The sequence below is a fragment of the Oryctolagus cuniculus genome, chromosome 6 (genome assembly GCF_964237555.1).
Source record: "Oryctolagus cuniculus chromosome 6, mOryCun1.1, whole genome shotgun sequence".
NCBI lineage: Eukaryota > Metazoa > Chordata > Mammalia > Lagomorpha > Leporidae > Oryctolagus > Oryctolagus cuniculus.
This window is the reverse complement of record NC_091437.1, coordinates 127,302,570-127,321,643: the sequence shown is the minus strand read 5'-3', so window position 1 is coordinate 127,321,643 and position 19,074 is coordinate 127,302,570. Positions and strand designations below refer to the sequence as shown.

General features: G+C 46.7%; 1 protein-coding gene across 3 annotated transcripts in view; it reads left to right on the top strand.

Moving 5' to 3' along the window:
- The window catches only part of NCALD (neurocalcin delta), a 432,942-nt gene that overhangs the window by 133,742 nt on the left and 280,126 nt on the right, over nt 1–19,074 (top strand). For all 3 annotated transcript variants that reach the window (XM_008255798.4, XM_070075374.1, XM_051843966.2), the window contains exon 2: nt 10,627–10,676. The gene's annotated coding sequence lies outside the window, so the exon portion shown is untranslated. The remainder of the gene's footprint in view (nt 1–10,626; nt 10,677–19,074) is intronic.

The following is a 19,074-nucleotide window of genomic DNA, read 5'->3' as shown; positions in this document are numbered from 1 at the left end:
ACACAGAGAGAACTCCCATCTGTTGGTTCACTTCCCAAATGCAACAGCTAGTACCAGGTTAGGCCAAATTCAGGAGCTGGGAATTCAGTCCGAATCTCCCACGTTGGGGGCAGGAACCCAACTACTTGAGTCATCACCTGCTGTCTCCCAGGAAGCAGGAGTTAGGTGCCAGAGTCAAGAACCACACCCATGTCCTTAATGAATGGCACAGGCATCTCAATTGGCATTTTGATTGCTAGGCCACCTGCCCTCCCTCCCTTTCTTTCCCCTTGCAGTTTATTTGTAGATGAACCTAGGCTTCTGACCTGTGGAGTTTCTTCTTAGCCTGGATTTTGCAAATTGCACACTCATAGTACATTTCGGTTTTTTTCTGCTCTCTGTATTTCCTGCATTGTGGGGGCTGGATTTAGAGATTTGCCGAGACAATTCCTTTGGCCAGATTATAGGAGAGTTCTTCCATCAGGAAGCACATAATGTTTGTGTTGGGACCAGCGTTGTGACACAGCAGGTTAAGCTGCTGCCTGTGATGCTAACATCACCTGTGAGCTCTGGTCCAAGTTCCCATTACTCCTTTTCCAAACCAGCTCCCTGCTAATGCTCCTGGGAAGTTAGTAGAAGATGACCCCAAGTTCTTGGGCCCCTGCTACCCACATGGGAGATCTGGATCCAGTTCCAGACTCTTGGCTTCAGCCTAGCCCAGCCCTGGCCATTGTGGCCATTTGGGGAGTGAACCAGTGGATGGAAAGTTCCTGATCTCTCTCTTTCTCTCTCTCTGTCTCTCCCCCCATCTCATTCCCTCCCTCCCTTCCTCTGTAACTCTGCCTTCAAATAAATAAACTAAATCTTTACAAAATTTGTGTTGTCCATCTTTCTGTAATGTTAAGAATTCAGTGCTTAGCTTCATTTATTTATTGAGGTTTCTAAGATGGTGATATTCTTTTTTTTTTTTTTTTTTATTTTATTTTTTGACAGGCAGAGTGGACAGTGTGAGAGAGAGACAGAGAGAAAGGTCTTCCTTTGCCGTTGGTTCACCCTCCAATGGCCGCCGCGGCCGGCGCGCTGCGGCCGGCGCACCGCGCTGATCCGATGGCAGGAGCCAGGAGCCAGGTGCTTTTCCTGGTCTCCCATGGGGTGCAGGGCCCAAGCACCTGGGCCATCCTCCACTGCACTCCCTGGCCACAGCAGAGAGCTGGCCTGGAAGAGGGGCAACCGGGACAGAATCCGGCGCCCCGACCGGGACTAGAACCCGGTGTGCCGGCGCCGCTAGGCGGAGGATTAGCCTAGTGAGCCGCGGCGCCGGCTTAAGATGGTGATATTCTAACTTTGTCAAGTGATTTTATCAGTTAGGATACTTTTATAAGTGAAGGGCTTCTCCACATCTGCTTTTGGATTGCTTAGTGGCATAATTTATGTAGGAGAACCAAAAGTAATGTTTGATTCCTCTCTATTTTTCAGATTTCAAAATAAATTGATTCTCTTTCATCTTTAAAAGGTGGAGAGTGTGTGTGTGTGTGTGTGTGTGTGTGCGCATGAACCTGCATGAAGCAGATTTAATGGGTTCCACCTAATTGCGGCGATGTCTTTGAAAGCTTAAATGATTGTGTTGCTGACCAGCAGCAGCCTCCTGAGGTTGACCTGTTTGTTTTCCTTGGATATTAATTCTTGGATGTCCTTTGTGGATTTGCACCTTGATGTGCTAAGTGTGTCTGAGAGGGATTTCTCTAGATCAGACCTTTCGCTCATGCATTCCTGGCCTCAGCGGACCAGAGGTTACATTCTGCAGAGCAGGGCACACCCAGCCTGTGTAGAAGGGGCGCCTTGGTTTCTGTTTACAAATATCCCCGGCTTTGTGTTGAGGGAGCAGGGTGCTGGCTTCCTGTGCAGCCCTTCTCTTTTGGAAATGAGATTACTTTGTCAGTGTTGGCCACCTTTTCCGGAATCTCTGGGATGAATAGTTGCTCTAGAATGACTTCATCTTCCAGGGGCGTGTGCCCTTTTGCAGTCAGATGTCTGGGATCAAACTGAAGACAGTGGAGCCCCAGTCTATTAATCCACCCCCCCATTCTCTATGTAATCTGATAAGTATCTGTACATAGACCTTTCAGAAACAATATAATTATTCTTAGTAAACGTGGGATTGCTTCCGGCTTCTTTGTGTGTGGTGGAGAGGCTTGCATTGCAATGAGCTGTGCTTTCAAAATGCAGTTTTCCACCTGCGGGGAAGACATATCCCACCCTTCCCTTCTTGGTAAGCTGCCGCCTCTGCCCCCAGGCTGTTTGCTTTCATCTGCTCGGGCTTGGACCCTCCTGAATACTTGAACTCTTGCATTCCGTGGGTGACAGCAGTGTTCTGGCACTGGGACTTTGAGAATATTTCTGATGAAACACTGACAGGCGCCGTTCCACCTGTGCCGGCCTGTGGACCCCCGCACAGGAGAGAATAAAGGTGCCTTTGCCAAGCAGGTGGCCTTGGCAGCTGAGACGGCGGTCTTCTCTCCGTCTGTGGGCTTCGTGGTTTCAGGCTGGGCGGTATGGATTGGCACTTCCAAGCATCCTGACTGTGGAAGGCCCTTCCTTCTGTAAACGACCTGAGTCTCTGGATTTTACTCTTTATCCTGACGGTCCTATCACCGACCTTCTCAAAAACCCTTCGTGACTCCCTGTTGCCTGTTGGGTCAAGTGTGAACTTCTCAGTGTGGTTCCGAGGTCCTGCCCCAGACTGGTGCCCTGTCTTCCCATTGGATACCTTTCAGATCGGATCCATTACCTCCACTCCCCTGGCACACCCCACGCTCTTCTTCTTTGGTCTTTGGTCTCTGCTCACACAATTCCTTCCATCCAGGCTGGCCTGGATGACCTTTCACTTCTACCTGCAGCAGCATCATTTGGAGACCGACTGAACCTCCCCCTTCTCCAGGAACCTCTTCTTGATTTCTCCACAGGATGTCCCTTTCTATTCTTTAGACTCTGAATAAACTCGTTTATGACAGTTGCTTCGTGTTATTTTGGTATATGGTGAACAGCTGTGGTTATTGTTTGTGTATTTTTCCCCGACTCTTGGGATAATTCCTAGGATGCTCATACTCAAATATCCAACTTTCTGGGATAGTCCCAGTTTTCCTGGTGTGGCCTTAACCTACACCTGTTATGCCAGCACTCTGGCTGGTTAGCACCCCCTTTCCTTCTCAAAAGTAACCTGATTCGGGATGGCACTGGGGTGGAGTGGGTTAAGCTGCCACCTGAGATGTCAGCATCCACAGGGGTGCTGGTTCGAGTCCCAGCTGCTCCACTTCCAATCCAGCTCCCTGCTAATGCACCTGGGAAAACAGCAAAAGGCAGCCCTAGTACTTGGGCCCCTGCCACCCTGTTTTGGCCATTTGGGGAGTGAACCACTGGATGGGAGATCTCTCTCTCTCTCCTTCCCTCTCTGTAACTCTGCCTTTCAAATAAATAAATAAATAAATAAATCTTTTTTAAAAAAAAGTACCCTGATTTGGGCAATAAATTAAATGGTCACCTTTGGATTAAGCAACTGGAAGCCTGGGCTGCCTCCTAATCGTGTTTGGATCTCTGTGCTCAGTGTCAGGAGAGGTGTAAATCATATGCAGTGGGCGGAGGAACTAGCAGGAAAGGGGCAGCTTTGTGCTGGGACAGGGACCTGTGGCCTTGAACTTGAGGAAGCAGAACGAGATTAGTTTTGTTTCCTCCCAGAGCCAGTCTTCCTGACGGGACTGCCCGAAGCCATCATTTTCCCTTCAGAAAGCTGGGTTCCCTGAGGGATGGATAAACATGGGGGGTTCCCAACATGGGAATGACAGTCCGTGTGCCAGTTTCCCCAACCTGCTTTTGGATCCAGAATCCCTTAGGTCTTTTTCGTCTTGCCACCCTGCCTTATTTTGTTACGTGGCTGGGGTGGGGAGGGGAGGCAGAGGTGTGATGCATTAGCATCCTTCCCTCTCTGCTACGCCAGTGAGAATGCTGCCTTGAGCCTCCTGGCTTCTTCTCCCTCCGTTCTTCTCCAAAGAGAGCGCCATCTTGGCCAGCTTCACTCCTTGGTCCATAAGAACCCAGCGCGGATGAATCCAGAGATAAGTTAAAGGGCAAGAGTAAAGCGGAGGTGGGAGGAGAACCGTGTGCTTTGGGTGCTGGGCTTGGGGCTGTTTAAAGGCCAAGGTGCCTCCTCTGTGGACCCCTCAAGCCCGTTAGCTCTCAGCGGCCAGGGACTCAGAAAGGCAAGGACGACAATGAGAGGAAGCCCTGCTGCGAGTCACATATGGGATCCTCTGTGTGGGAGGGGACTTCCAAAGGTTCCTGGGAAAACGGAATGAAAAGATGTGTTTGTTTTAGTGCAAAAAAAATTTTTGAAATCAACACTTGTTTTTACATAATAACACATTGTCCATTTTTTTTTTTTTTAAGATTCCAAGTATTTCTCAAGAACTATCAGAGATTATGCATCTGTATTAGTTACTTGGAGACCGTGTCGCCCTGGAAGGGACCTTCCCCATGGAATGTCTGGGCCTTGGGGGCAGCCAGCTTTTACTCTGATCACCCCTACTCCTTTCTCTTCACAGGACAGAGAGTTTTAATGTTCGGCGGGAGAGAAAGCTTTCTTGTGGCCATGGCCTGAAGCCTCTGAGTGTCTTAGACGACTGTAGTAGATCATAGGGATTTGTCACCCAGTTGAGACATTTTGGCTGGTGAAATATTTATAGTGATTCTTCTGAATATAATAGTGAAATTATTATTCCAGGGCAATAGGCCTAAACCAGAATAGTGTCAGGCAAATCAAGACACGTGGTCACCTTGTTATGTAGCCCTACAGTCTGCAGTACAAATGGATGAGAGTTGTACAGAGATGTAATGTGGAAATGTGTGCCTGTATCATATTGAACCATAGGAAACTGCCCTGTACAAACAGCCATTTTATTTGGTTCCACCTGATATGTATAAGAGATATCCACAGTGGTTTCAACATGTTCTTCTGTCAGTTATTTCTCTAAGTGGTACATGAATGAGGATATGAAACATTTTTTTTGTTCTATTGCACATTTTTTGTTTGTTCAAATACTCATTCATCAAACATTCATGGAGTGCTGGTGACATGCAGGTGCTGTGCCAGCTGCTGGGGATGACCAGTGCCACAGTGAGGGTAGCTGGCACCCGAGGGCAGAGTAATAGTTGTGACATTTCCCCATCCTAGCTAGGATTTCCGGTAAATAAAAACTACCATAGGCTCCTCTTTGTTATTGGCTGTTGAGAAAAATCTAAAATGCAAATGTAAGTTCACGGTTATCTTGCTGCCATGCTTGTGACCCCCCCCCCCCCATTGGACACCTGTGCAAATCCATCCCCCTCTGCAGTGCTCTCATTGGATCTTTGGACCCTAAGGCTCCCCATGTCTCAAGAACACATCGTGACTTGTGCCTAGGAGGAGCTTGTAGTCCAGTGGACAAACCATATCAAAGTGCATCAGCCATCACGGGGGTCCAGCGAGGAGCTGGGAGGGGAGCAGTGGTCTCACTCCTGCTGGGAGTGAGAAGAAAGCATTGGAACAGAGGCTGGCTCAGCAGCGGCCGGGGCAAGCCTTGGCCTGAAGCCATGGAGCCAGGGATGGAGAACAGGAGACAGGATGCTGGGGTGGGGCACAACCTGTAGGAACTGGTTCCTGGGAGAAGAGGAGGAGGAGGGGGAGGAAGAGGAGGAGGAGGGATAGAGTGTGCGGGTTTGGGGCCGATGTAAAGAATGGGAAGGAACACCAAGGGGAGGGGCCCACGTGGGCCGTAGGCGGGGCGTTCAGTCTGCCCTGGCTGTGGGCCACCTGCTAGAAGCAGACCCAGCCTGATGTTACGTAAGCAGTTGATTAACTAATGTTTTTTGAGGCTGATGGAGTTCTCTCTGAACATTTCCAATATGTTAACGTGGCATTTATTGAAAGAGCTGGGAGCATATAAACTATTTATCCAGGAGCCCTTGCGTTTTACAACAGACAGATGGCTGCCTTTGGAATTACCCACGACAGACTTGGGTTTGCTGTGTGTTTGAGAGACGTTTGACTCCGCTATAGCTTTGAGCAGGGTGCATCTGGCATGTGTGGATGGTGGGTTTTCCAGAGCAGTAAAATGTCACTGCAAGGCTTGCTGTATTCGGTCACTTTCTTCTGCATTCAGTTCCCGGTGACTTATCCGAGAACAACATCTGGAGTTCTTCTGTCTAAGGACTCTGGCGCAGGAGCGGCGACTGCTAGGCTCAGCACTTGACAAAGCATCGCGGTGTAATATTTTCATCTAGAGCGGGGTCTGGGGCCGTGTCAGGGGCAGTGCTGCGCAGTGTTACTGAGCGGCCACTTAGCAGAATTCCTTTTATGGCTGGGACCTTCGGGAGCTGCATGGAACAGCCCATGGGTATGGAATCATCTGAGATAGAAAGGCCCCGGGGTTCCTTGGAGCCTCCGGGTGGTTTATCGGTTTATCGGACGGCAGCCCTGCAGGTTGATAAGCGCCAGGCTTCCTTCTTGGCTGCCATTTGCAATGACAAATCTGCGGCCTCTGAACTGGAAAGTCCTTTATCCAGCCTCAAATAACAGATTCTTAGAGCTGGAAGGGCTCTCGATCATTCTCTCAACACAAACCCCTGGCATTTTTGTGCATGAGAGAGATTTCATCTGCGAATAGCGGTTAAGCTGGCCGGCCAGTTAATTCTCAACTCTGCCCCTGCACAAGGGCAGGCTGGCTGTCTCCCTCCTCCTCTTATTCTGTGATATTTTTTAGAGGTTTGAGAGCCCCAATTCTCCTTCTAAAGCCTCTTGGAAATGTCTTGATTCATTTGAGAGAAGAAAATACATGTTTTTTTCTGAACACTGATTTGTGTGTGTGTGTGTGTGTGTGTGTGTGTGTTTTCTTCCCAAATGGGCTTTGTGCTAAGCCAGTGTGATTGCCTTTCTCTGTGGGTGCTTTCCTAGCCCAGCGGGACTGGTCTCTAATGGCCCCGGCTGCCTGGCTGGACTTTAGTGTAATGATTGGCTGCAGCCGAAGTGCAGGTGCTGTGGCGTCTTCTCTCTGTACAGGAAGGAGCAGACAAGGGCCACTGTCTCAGCACCACTGCTGGGCTGTAGGCCTGGGGGATTCTAGAAGCTTCCTTAGAAGTCACTATGTGTTCAGACTCAACTTTTGAAAGGGTTCCTTCTTTCTTGAAATGTAGCATCTCACACCTGGGTCCTGGGACTGACTGCCCTGACCCCTCCTGTGTGTCCCTGCAGCCTGGCTGCCCCGGAGGCTGGAAGGGGGTGGGTGGGTGATGCTTGGAGCCCCCAGCCCAGTCTGGAGAAGGAATGGAAGATTTTTTTTAAAAAAGGGTGGGAGTGAGAAGTGGAGACCACGTGTGTTTCTCAGGAGCCACGAGGTCCACGCGGGCCACGGTGGTGAGTGTGGCTGTGGCTCAGCCCGTCGTCTGTGCCCTTGGCTTTGGAAGTCCCTCCCAGGCCGTTTCTTGGCTCTCACTGGGTCCCCTCTTGCCATTGCAAAGTGAATTCTGTACCAAAAGGATCACAAAGCATTGGAGCTCCGTGGCAACTCGGAGATGAGCTGTGCTGAAGGTTCGCTCATCCTTCCGGTCCTCCCCAACCCGGGCTGTGCTGGGTCCCAAGAGGCTGTCTCCATGGTTGTGAAGAACCTGCATCAGCACCCCATGGTGATTTCCCTGGCGCTGTCGACTCCTTGTAAATGGTCCCCTCCATTAACACTCTCCTTTGAGTGTGCCATGGCTCTCCTGCTGGGCCCCTTCCCTGATACATCCTCTAATCCTCTATGTCTGTATTTGCATATAAGGAAACTGAGGCACACAAAAGCCTCTTGGCTTTTCCAGTGGTGTGCTCTTCTTCCGCATCTCCTTGGCCATGGTTGAATATTCACAAAAAACCATGAGGTCCTAGAATGCTGGACTGGGAATTAGGAAACCTCTGGCCCCGTAGTCTCCCTGGCTCTAAGGTGCCAGCTCATTTCTAAGGGATGTCCATTTATCAAAGAACTATGTGCTGAAAATATATTTTTAAAGATTTATTTATTTTACTTGAAAGTCAGAGTTACACAGAGAGGAGAGGCAGAGAGAGAGAGAGAGAGAGAGAGAGAGAGAGAGAGAGAGAGACAGGTCTTCCATCCACTGGTTCACTCCCCAGTTGGCTGCAATGGCTGGAGCTGTGCCAATCCAAAGCCAGGAGCCAGGAGCTTCTTCTGGGTCTCCCACATGGGTGCAGGGGCCCAAGCACTTGGGCTATCTTCTACTGCTTTCTCATGCCATAGCAGAGAGCTGGACAGGAAGTGGAGCAGCCAGGACTCTAACCAGCGCCCATATGGGATGCTGGCGCTTCAGGCCAGGGCGCTAACCTGCTTACACCACAGCGCCGGTCCCTGAAAATATTTTAATCAGACCAAAAAGTAAGTAGGGAGAAGAGCTTCCTAAGGGAGGGTGCTGTCCTCCCTTGGCCAGCAGGAAGTTTGAAGTGGCTTCTTCCTCCAGGGCAGAAGCTCCTGGTGCCAGGGCTTGGCTAGCGGAGTGGACGCTGATTCACCCTCCAGTCAACCCGTGGCCCAGCGCACCTGACGGCCCAGGCAGCATGTGTGGCCGTGTCTCCAGCCGTGTGTGAGTAGATGAGTGAGTGTGTGTGTGTGTGTGTGTGTGTGTGACAAAGAAATAGGGAAGGAGGGAGGGAGGGAGGGAGAGAGAGAGAATGAATTTGTGTTCATTCTCTTACTAACTTTCTTGAGTTCTTTAAAGGCCCTTTTTTTTTGGAATTCTTATTTGTTTTGGACAATCGTATTTCACTGATTTTGAGACGTGCTTTCTTTTTCTCTGAGACCATGGATGTGTGTGCGGCCAAGACCACCTTGTGTTGCAGTGGGCAGGTGGAGTTGTGCAGTAGCTGCAATGCTTGTGCGTGGGCAGTTCTGGTTGCCTGAGAGATGGCTGACACCCTAACTGTTCGCTGACCGGTTGAGAAAGTCATCCTGACAACCAGCAACATCAACGTTTGTGGAAAGAGGACAGCAGCTTAGGAGACAGTCGCAAAGACGGTGTCTGAACGCTCCTCTGAGGAATGCTGCACCACTAACGCTCTTGGTGGCACAGACTACTGTGGGGACAGTAACGTGGTCCTGAATGGGGGTGCCAGTGCCAATTTAAATGGGACTGCCTGGTCAATTAATTCACTTCTTCATATTTCCCTTTTGTATGGATACCGTATAAGCTGTGCCTCAATAAGGCTGACTGATCTCTTTTAATAAGTATAAAATAAAAAATTTAACACAGCATTATATCATAGCTGGCTATGTCACCATTTTTCATACTATCATATACAATAGCATTATTTCTATAATCAGCAAATCATAAAAGTCAATGAAATAAGGGATTGAGGTAGGAAGTTCATTACATTATCAAGATGAATCAAAAGATGAGCTGGATGGGCAACGACTGAAGAATAGTTTTCTGAATTCTTTTACTCATAGAGGTTTATCCAGTGTGTTCTGTGAGACTGGTGCTGGCCTAGGGGTTGGGGATACGGTTGTGAACAAATTGGATGGTCCTAGTCAGTCATGTACGTAGGAAGGGTCTTCAAAGAAGTTCATGGAAAATGTGCTATGAAAAACACAAGCATGAATTTCGACATTTTTGTACCAAAATAAATGTATCTCTTATTGAAAAAAGATTTATTTATTTGAGAAGTAGAGTTATAAAGAGAGGGGGAGAGAGAGAGGTCTTCCACCCACTGGCTCACTCCCGAGTTGGCCGCAATGGCTGGAACTGTGCCAATCTGAAGCCAGGAGCCAGGAGCCTCTTCTAGGTCTCCCAAGTAGGTGCAGGGGCCCAAGGACTTGGGCCATCTTCTACTGCTTTCCCAGGCCATAGCAGAGAGATGGATCAGAAGTGGAGCAGCCAGAACTTGAACCAGTGCCCATATGGGATGCTGTCTCTGCGGGTAGTGGCTTTACCGGCTATGCCACAGCACCGGACCCTAAATATATCTTTTAATTCCATTTGCCTGGGACATTTTTCAAGTGCCTTTGTCTGATGTTATGAGAAAGAGTGCAGGTTTTTCTGAGAAGTACATAGGAGAGTGAGGATGGTCAAGGACTGGCTAGGGAGGACGTGACTGCTTTAATAGGGGAGAGAAGGGCCATGGAGGACCTTGGTGGTGGCGAGTAGGGAAGGGGGAGGGGACGGTGTTGGCAGGGGAGCTGGCGGGAGGAACAGAGGGAGAGTGCTGCGGGGCTGGGAAGTGGGGGGGCATGGGGGACGGAGCGGGAGGGTGGACACACCATGGGGAGGAGTTTGGCCTTCGTGGGAAGGACTAGAGGGAGCTGAGGAGAGGCTTTCGGGAGAAGATGTGGTACTCACATTTGGGGTTATCACCCTGGCTGCAGTGCAGAGCTGAGGTGCTGTAGCTCTCGGGCAGGCGAGGGAGCGTGGAAGGAGTCCTCCCTTAGACGTACGGCAGCTGGCATGGGCAGGTGGCGTCACCCGGTAGCAGGGAGTCTGGAGCCAGGGGTCACCCTCATCACTACCTGCCGGCTTCAGACGGTGTTGCCTTACTTCCTGACAACCTGAGACAATAACTGTCCTTGTCTTTGACAGAGTGGCCTCTGACTGGAGCCTGCCGTGGGCTGTGAGAGATACGCCACCAGGTAAATACAGAGCAAGTTTTTCTGATTTTTCGATAGAGCTTTTTTCCCAAGACTCTCTGAGACCTAAATCTAGCACTTTGTTTCATCCTCACCATAGCCCTGTGAGTTAGGTGCTGTCTTATTTCCATCTTGCATATTAGGAAAACAAGGCACAGATAAGGTTAGACAACTTGACCAATGTGTATAAATGTGTTTGTCACAGCATGTAATACCAAAATAAAGCAAAAAGGAGAGAATCTATTCAATAGCAGTTAAATTGTATTAAATCAATCAGGGTATAGTTATTAGATATATTTTGATAATACTCTGTCAAAGAGTTTCTCTTCTATTTTTACTTTACGAAAAGTTTCACAAATGGATGTTGAGTTTTAGTTAATGCTTTTCTACTCATATCTGCTGAGGTGATCAAATGATTTTTATCCTTTTATCTGTTAGTGGTGATTTTTTTTTACATTGATTTATTTCCAATGTTAAGCTACCTTGCATTGCTGAGATAAAATCAACTTGGTCATGATGTCTTATCATTTTTATACTTAGCTAGATGTAATTGGCTAAGTTTTAGCATAAGTGAGATTGGTTAAAATTTTCCTTTCTGGCATTTTTTCTTGTCAGGTATAGTTTTTAAAATATTAGAATTATTTGCTACTTGAATGTATGTTTTAACTTGACAATACAACAATTTTGTATTTTCTTTGAGGGAAGAGTTTTTACCTACTAGTTTAGTTTCAGGTTTATTTAGGTTTTCTATTTCTTTTTCGGTCAATTTTGTTGTTATGTTTTTGACTGTATATGCAGATTTCTGTTGGATATATATAGGAGATACTATCAAACAGTTTTCCAAAATGATGCATCAATTTAAAAACTTAAACTCCCTACAGGAGTGAGTCAGCGTTCTGATTTCTCCATATCCTTTCAAATACAAAATATTTTGTCTTTTTGCTCGTTTGATTTTTTTCATTGAAGCTCTCTTGGTGGGTATGGAGTAGCAACATATTCCAGTTTTAATTTGCATTTATTTTCTTATACATTAATGTGATCAGACATCTTTCATATGCCAAATGACCATTTGTCTATCTTGTTTTGTGTCAACCTTTTTATATGTTAACAAATATGAAAAACATTGGATTGTCTTTCTTACTCTCTTTTTTATTTAGCTGTGGACATTTTAAATACTATATTCTGGATTTAAGGACTTGGTAGGATACATATCTTGTAAATATCTCCTCTTTTTAATGGCTTATCTTTTTATTACATTTTTGTGACTAGAAATTGAAATAGTGTAAATTACCATTTTTTCCCATTGTGGTTAGCACCATTGTGTTCTTTTTAAGAAATCTTGGCCTTATCCCAAGATCACAAAGATATTGTTTGATGTCTTCTTCTGAAAGCTATATTGTGTTATCTTTACATTTTAATTTATAATGATCGGGAATTGATCTCATCAGAACAGTATGAAACAGAGGGTCAAAATCAATTTTTTTCCATGTGAATATCCATGGACTGTCTGTGACCAGGCACCATTCTGTCATCATAGCATTCTTTGTCTACTTATTTATTTTGGTTGGAGTTATTGGGGCACAGTTGATCCACAGTGAGATTCACTCTCATACGTTCTGTCCGATCTGTATGGTCCTGTGACCACCACCATGATCGAGACGTAGAACACGTGCAAGAAAGGGTGCTCCTGGCCAGTGAGCTACCCCTCCCTGCCTCCAGCCCTGAAAGCCTCGATCTGGGCACTGTCTCTGCATCGCCCTTCTGCCAGAATCTATCAGTGGGGTAAAACAGCATTTAGCCTTTTGTTTCGGACTTCTTTCACTTAACCCAGATTGTTTCAGATTAATCCATGTTGTTGGAAGTATCAATAGTTTGTCCCTTTTTGTTGCTGAGTAGAATTCCATGGTGTGATGGACCACAGTTTGTTTATACATTTACCAATTCTTGAATATTGGTATATTTACAGATGTGATTACTGTGATTTAAAGCAGCTATAAACACAAGTAGCCTTTGTGTGGACATACGTTTTCATTTCTTATGGGCAAGTCACTAGCTGTGGGGTTATTGAATCATATGGAAAGAGTAGCAGGTACATGTTTAACATTACCAAAAAAAATCCTTGGACTTTAAGTTCCTGATGTTTTACATTTCAGTCATCAACATAGAAAAGCTTTAGCTGCATTACAGACTCCCCAGGCTTCCTATTCTTAGTCTTTGTAATGCTAACAATTTGAGATGGTGTATAGTTGTTTTGATTTTTATTTTCCTAACAGTTAATAATGTTGAACATCTTTTCTTGTGCTTCTTTGCCATCTGCACATTCTTTGGCAAAGTGTCCAAATTATTCACCTATTTAAAAAATTACTTAGGTCCATATTATAGAACTATGATAGGATACATTCTATGTGCAAACCTTTTATTAAATATCAACTTCACAAATACCTTTATGAAATATCAGCTTTGCAAATACCTTTTCTCAGTCTCTAACTTTTTTTTGACATCCTTTAAATGTGTTATTCAGAGAGAACAAACTAAAACTTTGATGAAGTTCAACTTTTTTTTTTCTCTAGTGAAGGGAGGTTTTACATCCTTCCTGAGCAATTTTTGTTAAAACTAAGGAAAAAAGGTGTCACAGTTAAGCTCCTAATGGGATGCTTGTACCCCATACTGGAGTGTTGATTTGAGTCCTGGTTACTCTGCTTCTGATCCAGCTTCCTGTGAATGCCTCCTGGGAGGCAGCAGAGGAGGGCTCAAGTGCTTGGGTCCCTGCCACACAAGTGGACGTCCTGGATGGAGTCCCTGGCTCCTGGCTTTGGTCTGGCCCAGCCCTGGCTATTGTGGGCATTTGTGGCGTGAACCAGCAGGTAGAAGATTGATGTGCCTCTCTTTCTATCTTCCTCTTTCTCTTTGTCACCCTGCCTTTCAAATAAATAAATATTTAAAAAACCAAGGACAATATTTTCTTACTTTTCAATAGGAGTCATGATTTATTGATGATGTGTCTTTTTCTTGTTATTAGGATGGCAGTGGTATCTCTGTGACTTTCCATATCTTAAGTGGCTGCAGAACCACACTGTAGCTTTTTAAACATCAATGGTGTTAAAGAAAAATTTTGACTACAAATAAAAATGTCAGTCAGAAATGAATGGAAAATTGAATCAAAAGAAGGCAATATAGCCCTAATCCAAAACTGAATTGAAAAAGCTGCAAGGATTGAAACTCTGTCCTTTCTTGGGTTGGCTGTATTTGGCATTCTTCTGTTTTTGCTTCTCAGACATCCATGTCTGTAGGGCATGAACAGCACAGCTTATCTGGGGTCTGGGCTAGGAGAAAGAGAAGCCTTGCTTCTAGTTGCCACAGCTGCCTTCGCGAGGGCAGATGAGAAAGGAACGCACAAAATTAAGACAAGGGTGAGGCAGCGGAACGGGCTCTCTTGGGAAGTTTGCAGATCTTCAGGGAAGGGGTACAAAGATCCTAAAGGATTATTGTGGCCCATGGTGCTGAGGGGTACCTCGTCCTAGTTCCAGACGATCTTAGCGGTTCCCCAGCCATCTCAGGGACTGTCACCTCGACCTTCTATATCCTGGGTTCTCCAAGGGTGGTCTGGGGAGTAGCAGCATCAGCGTACCCTGAGAGTTTGTTAGAAATGCAGAATCCCTAGACCCAATCCCTTGGAATTGGCTTTTTGAAAGATTCACTTATTTATTTGCAAGGCAGAGTTAGAGAGAGAGGGAGACACCCAGAGAGAAAGATCTTCCATCCGTTGGTTCACTTCCCAAATGGCTGGAATGGTTGGGGCTGGGGCTGGGCCAGGCTGAAGCCAGGAGCCAGGAGTTCATCCGGGTCTCCCACATAGGTGAAAGGGGCCCAAGCATTTGTGCCATCTTACCTTTGCAGATGCATTTAGCAGTGGAGCAGCCAGAACTCAAAGCAGCGCTTGTATTTGATGCTGGGGTTGCAGGCAGGCAGTGGCTGAACCTGCTGTGCTCCCGTGTGGCCCCAAAATTGGCATTTTAAAAAATATTTATTTGTTTATTTACTTGGAAGGCAGAGTAGCGTGCGAGCACACACACACACACACACAGAGAGAGAGAGAGAGAGAGAGAGAGAAAATGAGGGAGAGGGAGACACAGAGGGAACGAGAGAAAATCTTCCATACACTGGTTCATTCCTCCAAATGGCCACCAGCCAGATCTGGGCCAGGCTGAAGCCAGGAGCCAGGAATTCAATCCTGGCCTCCCACATGGGAGGCAGGGGCTCAGGCGCTCAGGCCATCTTCTGCCACCTTCCCAGGTGCATTAACAGGGAGTTGGATTGGAATCCAATATCCAGAACTTGAACTCGTGCTCTGATGTGGGATGCTGTGTCACAAGCCCTGGCTTAACCCACTCATCTACAATGCCCATCCCCAGAATCTGCACTGTAACAAAGTCCCCAGCGATCCTTATGCACTGGAATGTTTTACATAATCACTGTTTATACTTCTTTTTTTGTAGTCAACTGATTCTGTTCTTTTTTTTTTAACTTATTTAAGGCACACAAATTTTACGTATTTTATGTCTACAGATTTGAGAACAAAGTGATACTTCCCACCCTACCCTCCCTCCTGCCCACACTCCCACCCTTCTTCCTCTTCCCTCTCCTATTCCCACTCTGAATTTTTACAAAGATCTATTTTCAGTTTACCTTATACTCATAAGGTTAACTCTACACTAGGTAAAGGGTTCAACAAACAGGATGAAGGAAAAAACACTGTTCCTCAACAGTGGAGACCAGGGCTGCAGACAATCATCAAATCTTGAAATGTCCATTTCACTGCAATACATTGCATTTTAGGCACACTATGGCTTTGTTCTTAAGAGTGACATTAAAATCCTTCAAAGTCAAAATATCGTGAAGGGAACTCTACCTTCAGGGTCATCTAGGGTACAGTGCACAAACTAAGGCATATAAATGCATTTTCTGTTTAATGTATGCTATTTCATGGGACAATTATTCATAGACATATTTAAAGTTTCTTGTTTTTCAATGTCCTCTTTGAGCTTTCTATTCCAAGTACTCAAAGAACTGGACTCTGATAGCAGGGATTTTTCTGGTGTGTCTTCTTTTTAAGATTTTATTTACTTACGTGAAATGTAGACTTGAGAGAGAGAGAGAGAGAGAGAGAGGTCTTCCATCCACTGGTTCACTCCCCAAATGGCCACAATGGCTGGAGCTGAGCTGATCTGAAGTCAGGAACTTCTTCTGGGTCTCCCATGCAGGTGTAAGGACCCAAGGACTTGGGCCATCTTCTGCTGCTTTCCCAGGCCATAGCAGCTCTGAGCTGGATCAGAAGTGGAGCAGCTGGGACTAGAACTGGTGCCATATGGGATGCGGGCATTGCAGGTGGAGGATTAACCACAGCGCCAGTCCCGCTGTTTTGTCCTCTTTTAAGAGGAATCTAATCTTTGTGTTCCCACACCATATCCCAAGTCACATGTTGAAATCCAAGATTGTGAGATGGTATTGAGAGGTGGACACTCTGGGAAGTGATGAGATCCTGGAGGACAGGTCCCTAAATGATGGGACTGGGAGTGCTTATAAAAGAAGCCCTCGGGTCATGCTGAATCTCTCAGGGTCTTGACCCCAGACTTTCCAAATACCAGATCTTTGAGAAGTACCTTTCAGCTGTCTACCCCCCCTCCCCCCGCCCTGGTCTGTGTTATTCAGCTGTCGCAGCCCAGGTAGACTGACATGCCTCCAGGGTGAAGTCGTGAAGCCCTTGTGCAGGAGATGGGCGTGAACTGTCCATAGACCATCAAGGGTAGAATCGTTCCTGGCGAAGAATGAAGATGGGTGAGAAGCAGCATGGGTCAGAGCCAGTCCCGTGGACTGACAGCTGTTTGGGAGGTTCCCTACAGGATTCCTTATGTCACCTCTGTACTGCTGCACAGGGACAAACAAATGAACACACGCGGCTGGGCAGCAGCGCCTACGACCCGCACCCTGCTGCTCCCCTTGGCAGAAGAGGGTTTGAAGCTGGCTCCACTTTGTGTGCAGCAGATGCTGTCCCCTTTGTGTCCTTGTCCTCTTTGGCTCCTGCTGTAGAGTTGATTTGAAAACTCCTAACAGCCAGCCTGGCTCCATACACAAGGCTCAGCTCCGAAGATTGAGTTGACAGCCAATTGTCACCACCGATTGCTTTGCTGACAGCGCTCTCATGGTTATTTTTTTTCCTGAGAGTTCCTTAATCAGAGGAAATGATATTGGGTGCCATCCAATCAGCCCCTTGTTGGATATTATTACATTTGTAGACGACTGAGGAGACATTTGGGTTTCTTCTTCTTCCTCTCCTTCTCCTCCTTCATCATCTTCTTCTTCAGACTTATTTATTTATTTGAAAAGCTGAGTTACAGACAGAGAGAAGGAGTGAGAGAGAGAGAGGTCTTCCATCCACTGGTTCACTTCCCAGTTGGCTGCAATGGTTGGAGATGGGCTGATCCAAAGTCAGGAGTCAGGAGCTTCTTCTGGGTCTCCCATGTGGGTGCAGGGGCCAAGCACTGGGGCCATCCTCCACTGCTTTCCCAGGTGCGTTAGCAGGAAGCTGGATCAGAAGTGGACTCAAACTGGTGCCCATATGGGATGCCAGCATTGCAGGCGGCAGCTTGACCCGCGACGCCTCAGCATAGCCCCAGGTTTGTTCTTGCCAAGCTAGCGTGTGGTTTGCAGCCAGTGGCATAGTGTGCCTGGCAGAGCAGTGGTACCCGCTGAATTCTGGGCCCACTGGCCAGGCAAGACCATCCTGCATGAGCAGCCTGAGTCCAAAGTCTCCAAACTCCTGCACCACACCTCACAGTGGCCTTGGCTCTGATAGATATGACTGTTCTGCTTTCTGAAATGAGATACTTCAGGATTTCTTTGATATTTACCTTTCTGGCTAACAGAGAGAGAGAGAAACAGAGACAGAGACAGAGAGAGAGAGACAGAGACAGAGAGAGATTTCTCTATGGGGCAGTAGGATAGGCCTGGGGATGGTTCCTGTTGGGTGAAGCTTTCGAGGTGGTTCCCATACAGTACAGAGAGAGCTCAACACATTATTTTAACTGATAGGAAGAATAATCTTAAATTGTGAACTATTTTGAGTTATAAAGGGAACTTGAAGAGTTCTACAACTCTGAAATCTACAAAATAACTTCTATCAGCTGATTTTAGAGAATTCTCCTTTCTGAAGCCACCTTCTTCAATGCTCTGTGTTGGAATAGCACATGCACACTTTATGTGTTTGCTTGCACATAAGCTAGGTGTGGGAGTTTTCAAAATCAGATTGTCAACTGAGTCTGGACCCTTCTAATCCCCCCTTAATGGCATTCATTCATTGCATTAAAGGTTTATTGAGCCCCTGGGGCCCCTGGGGCTTACCAAAGCAGCAGGAGACAGTCCCTGCCTTCAAGGAACTTGCATTCTGGTTGGGAAGTTAGCATCGCCCGCGGATCCCTGCTGCCTTCCACGGAGATTCCACCTGTCCCTAAGGCTCTCAGACTGAGCAAACAATGAAGGGAGGCAGGGTGTGCATACGTGTGTGTGTGTGTGTGTGTGTGTGTGTATTGTGGAGTGATGGCGTAAGGATTGGCCACTGAGGTGGACAAAGTGGTTGCTGGAGAGGTGAATGAGTGGAGTGGAGGACTCCGTGAGGTCCACAAGGACCTGGAGAGCAGGTGAGGGGCAAGGGGGCGTGGCCACGGAGTCTTGTCTGCGTTTCCTGGAAGAATTTGACTTTGCTTGACAGAAGGGTGCTGGACAGTTACATTTTCTTTTGTGTCTTCCTCAGCTTTTGTTCCACTGAGGGTCTCATACCTGCTTCCAAGTATTTCCTAAAGAACCTGGGCTCATTCACAGGGAGGTGATATATTTCAGTGATCACACTGCCTTTACACTTACAGAAATGATGAACTGTTCACTGGTTTGGGTACGTGGGACCGCCAACGTGATTGCTATGATGGTAAAAACACATCACGTCCATGGTGAAGAAGCTCCTGTCATCTGATGATTGGCCATTACTTTTTTAAATTTATTTATTTTTATTTAATAAATGTGAATTTACAAAGTGCAACTTTTGTATTGTTGTGGCTCCCCACCCCCAACCTCCCTCCCTCCCACGGCCCTCCCCTCTCCCACTCCCCCTCCCATCCCGCCCTTCATCGAGTTTCATTTTCAATTACCTTCATATACAGAAGATCAACTTAGTATACAGTAAGCAAGGATTTCAACAGGCTGCCCTCACACAACCACACAAGGTATAGGGTATTGTTCGACTAGTAGTGTTGTTTTTAAGTTTCATAGTTAAACACATTAAGGACAGAGATCCTACATGGGGAGCATGTACCCAGTGACTCCCGTTGTTGATTTAACAATTGGCACTCTT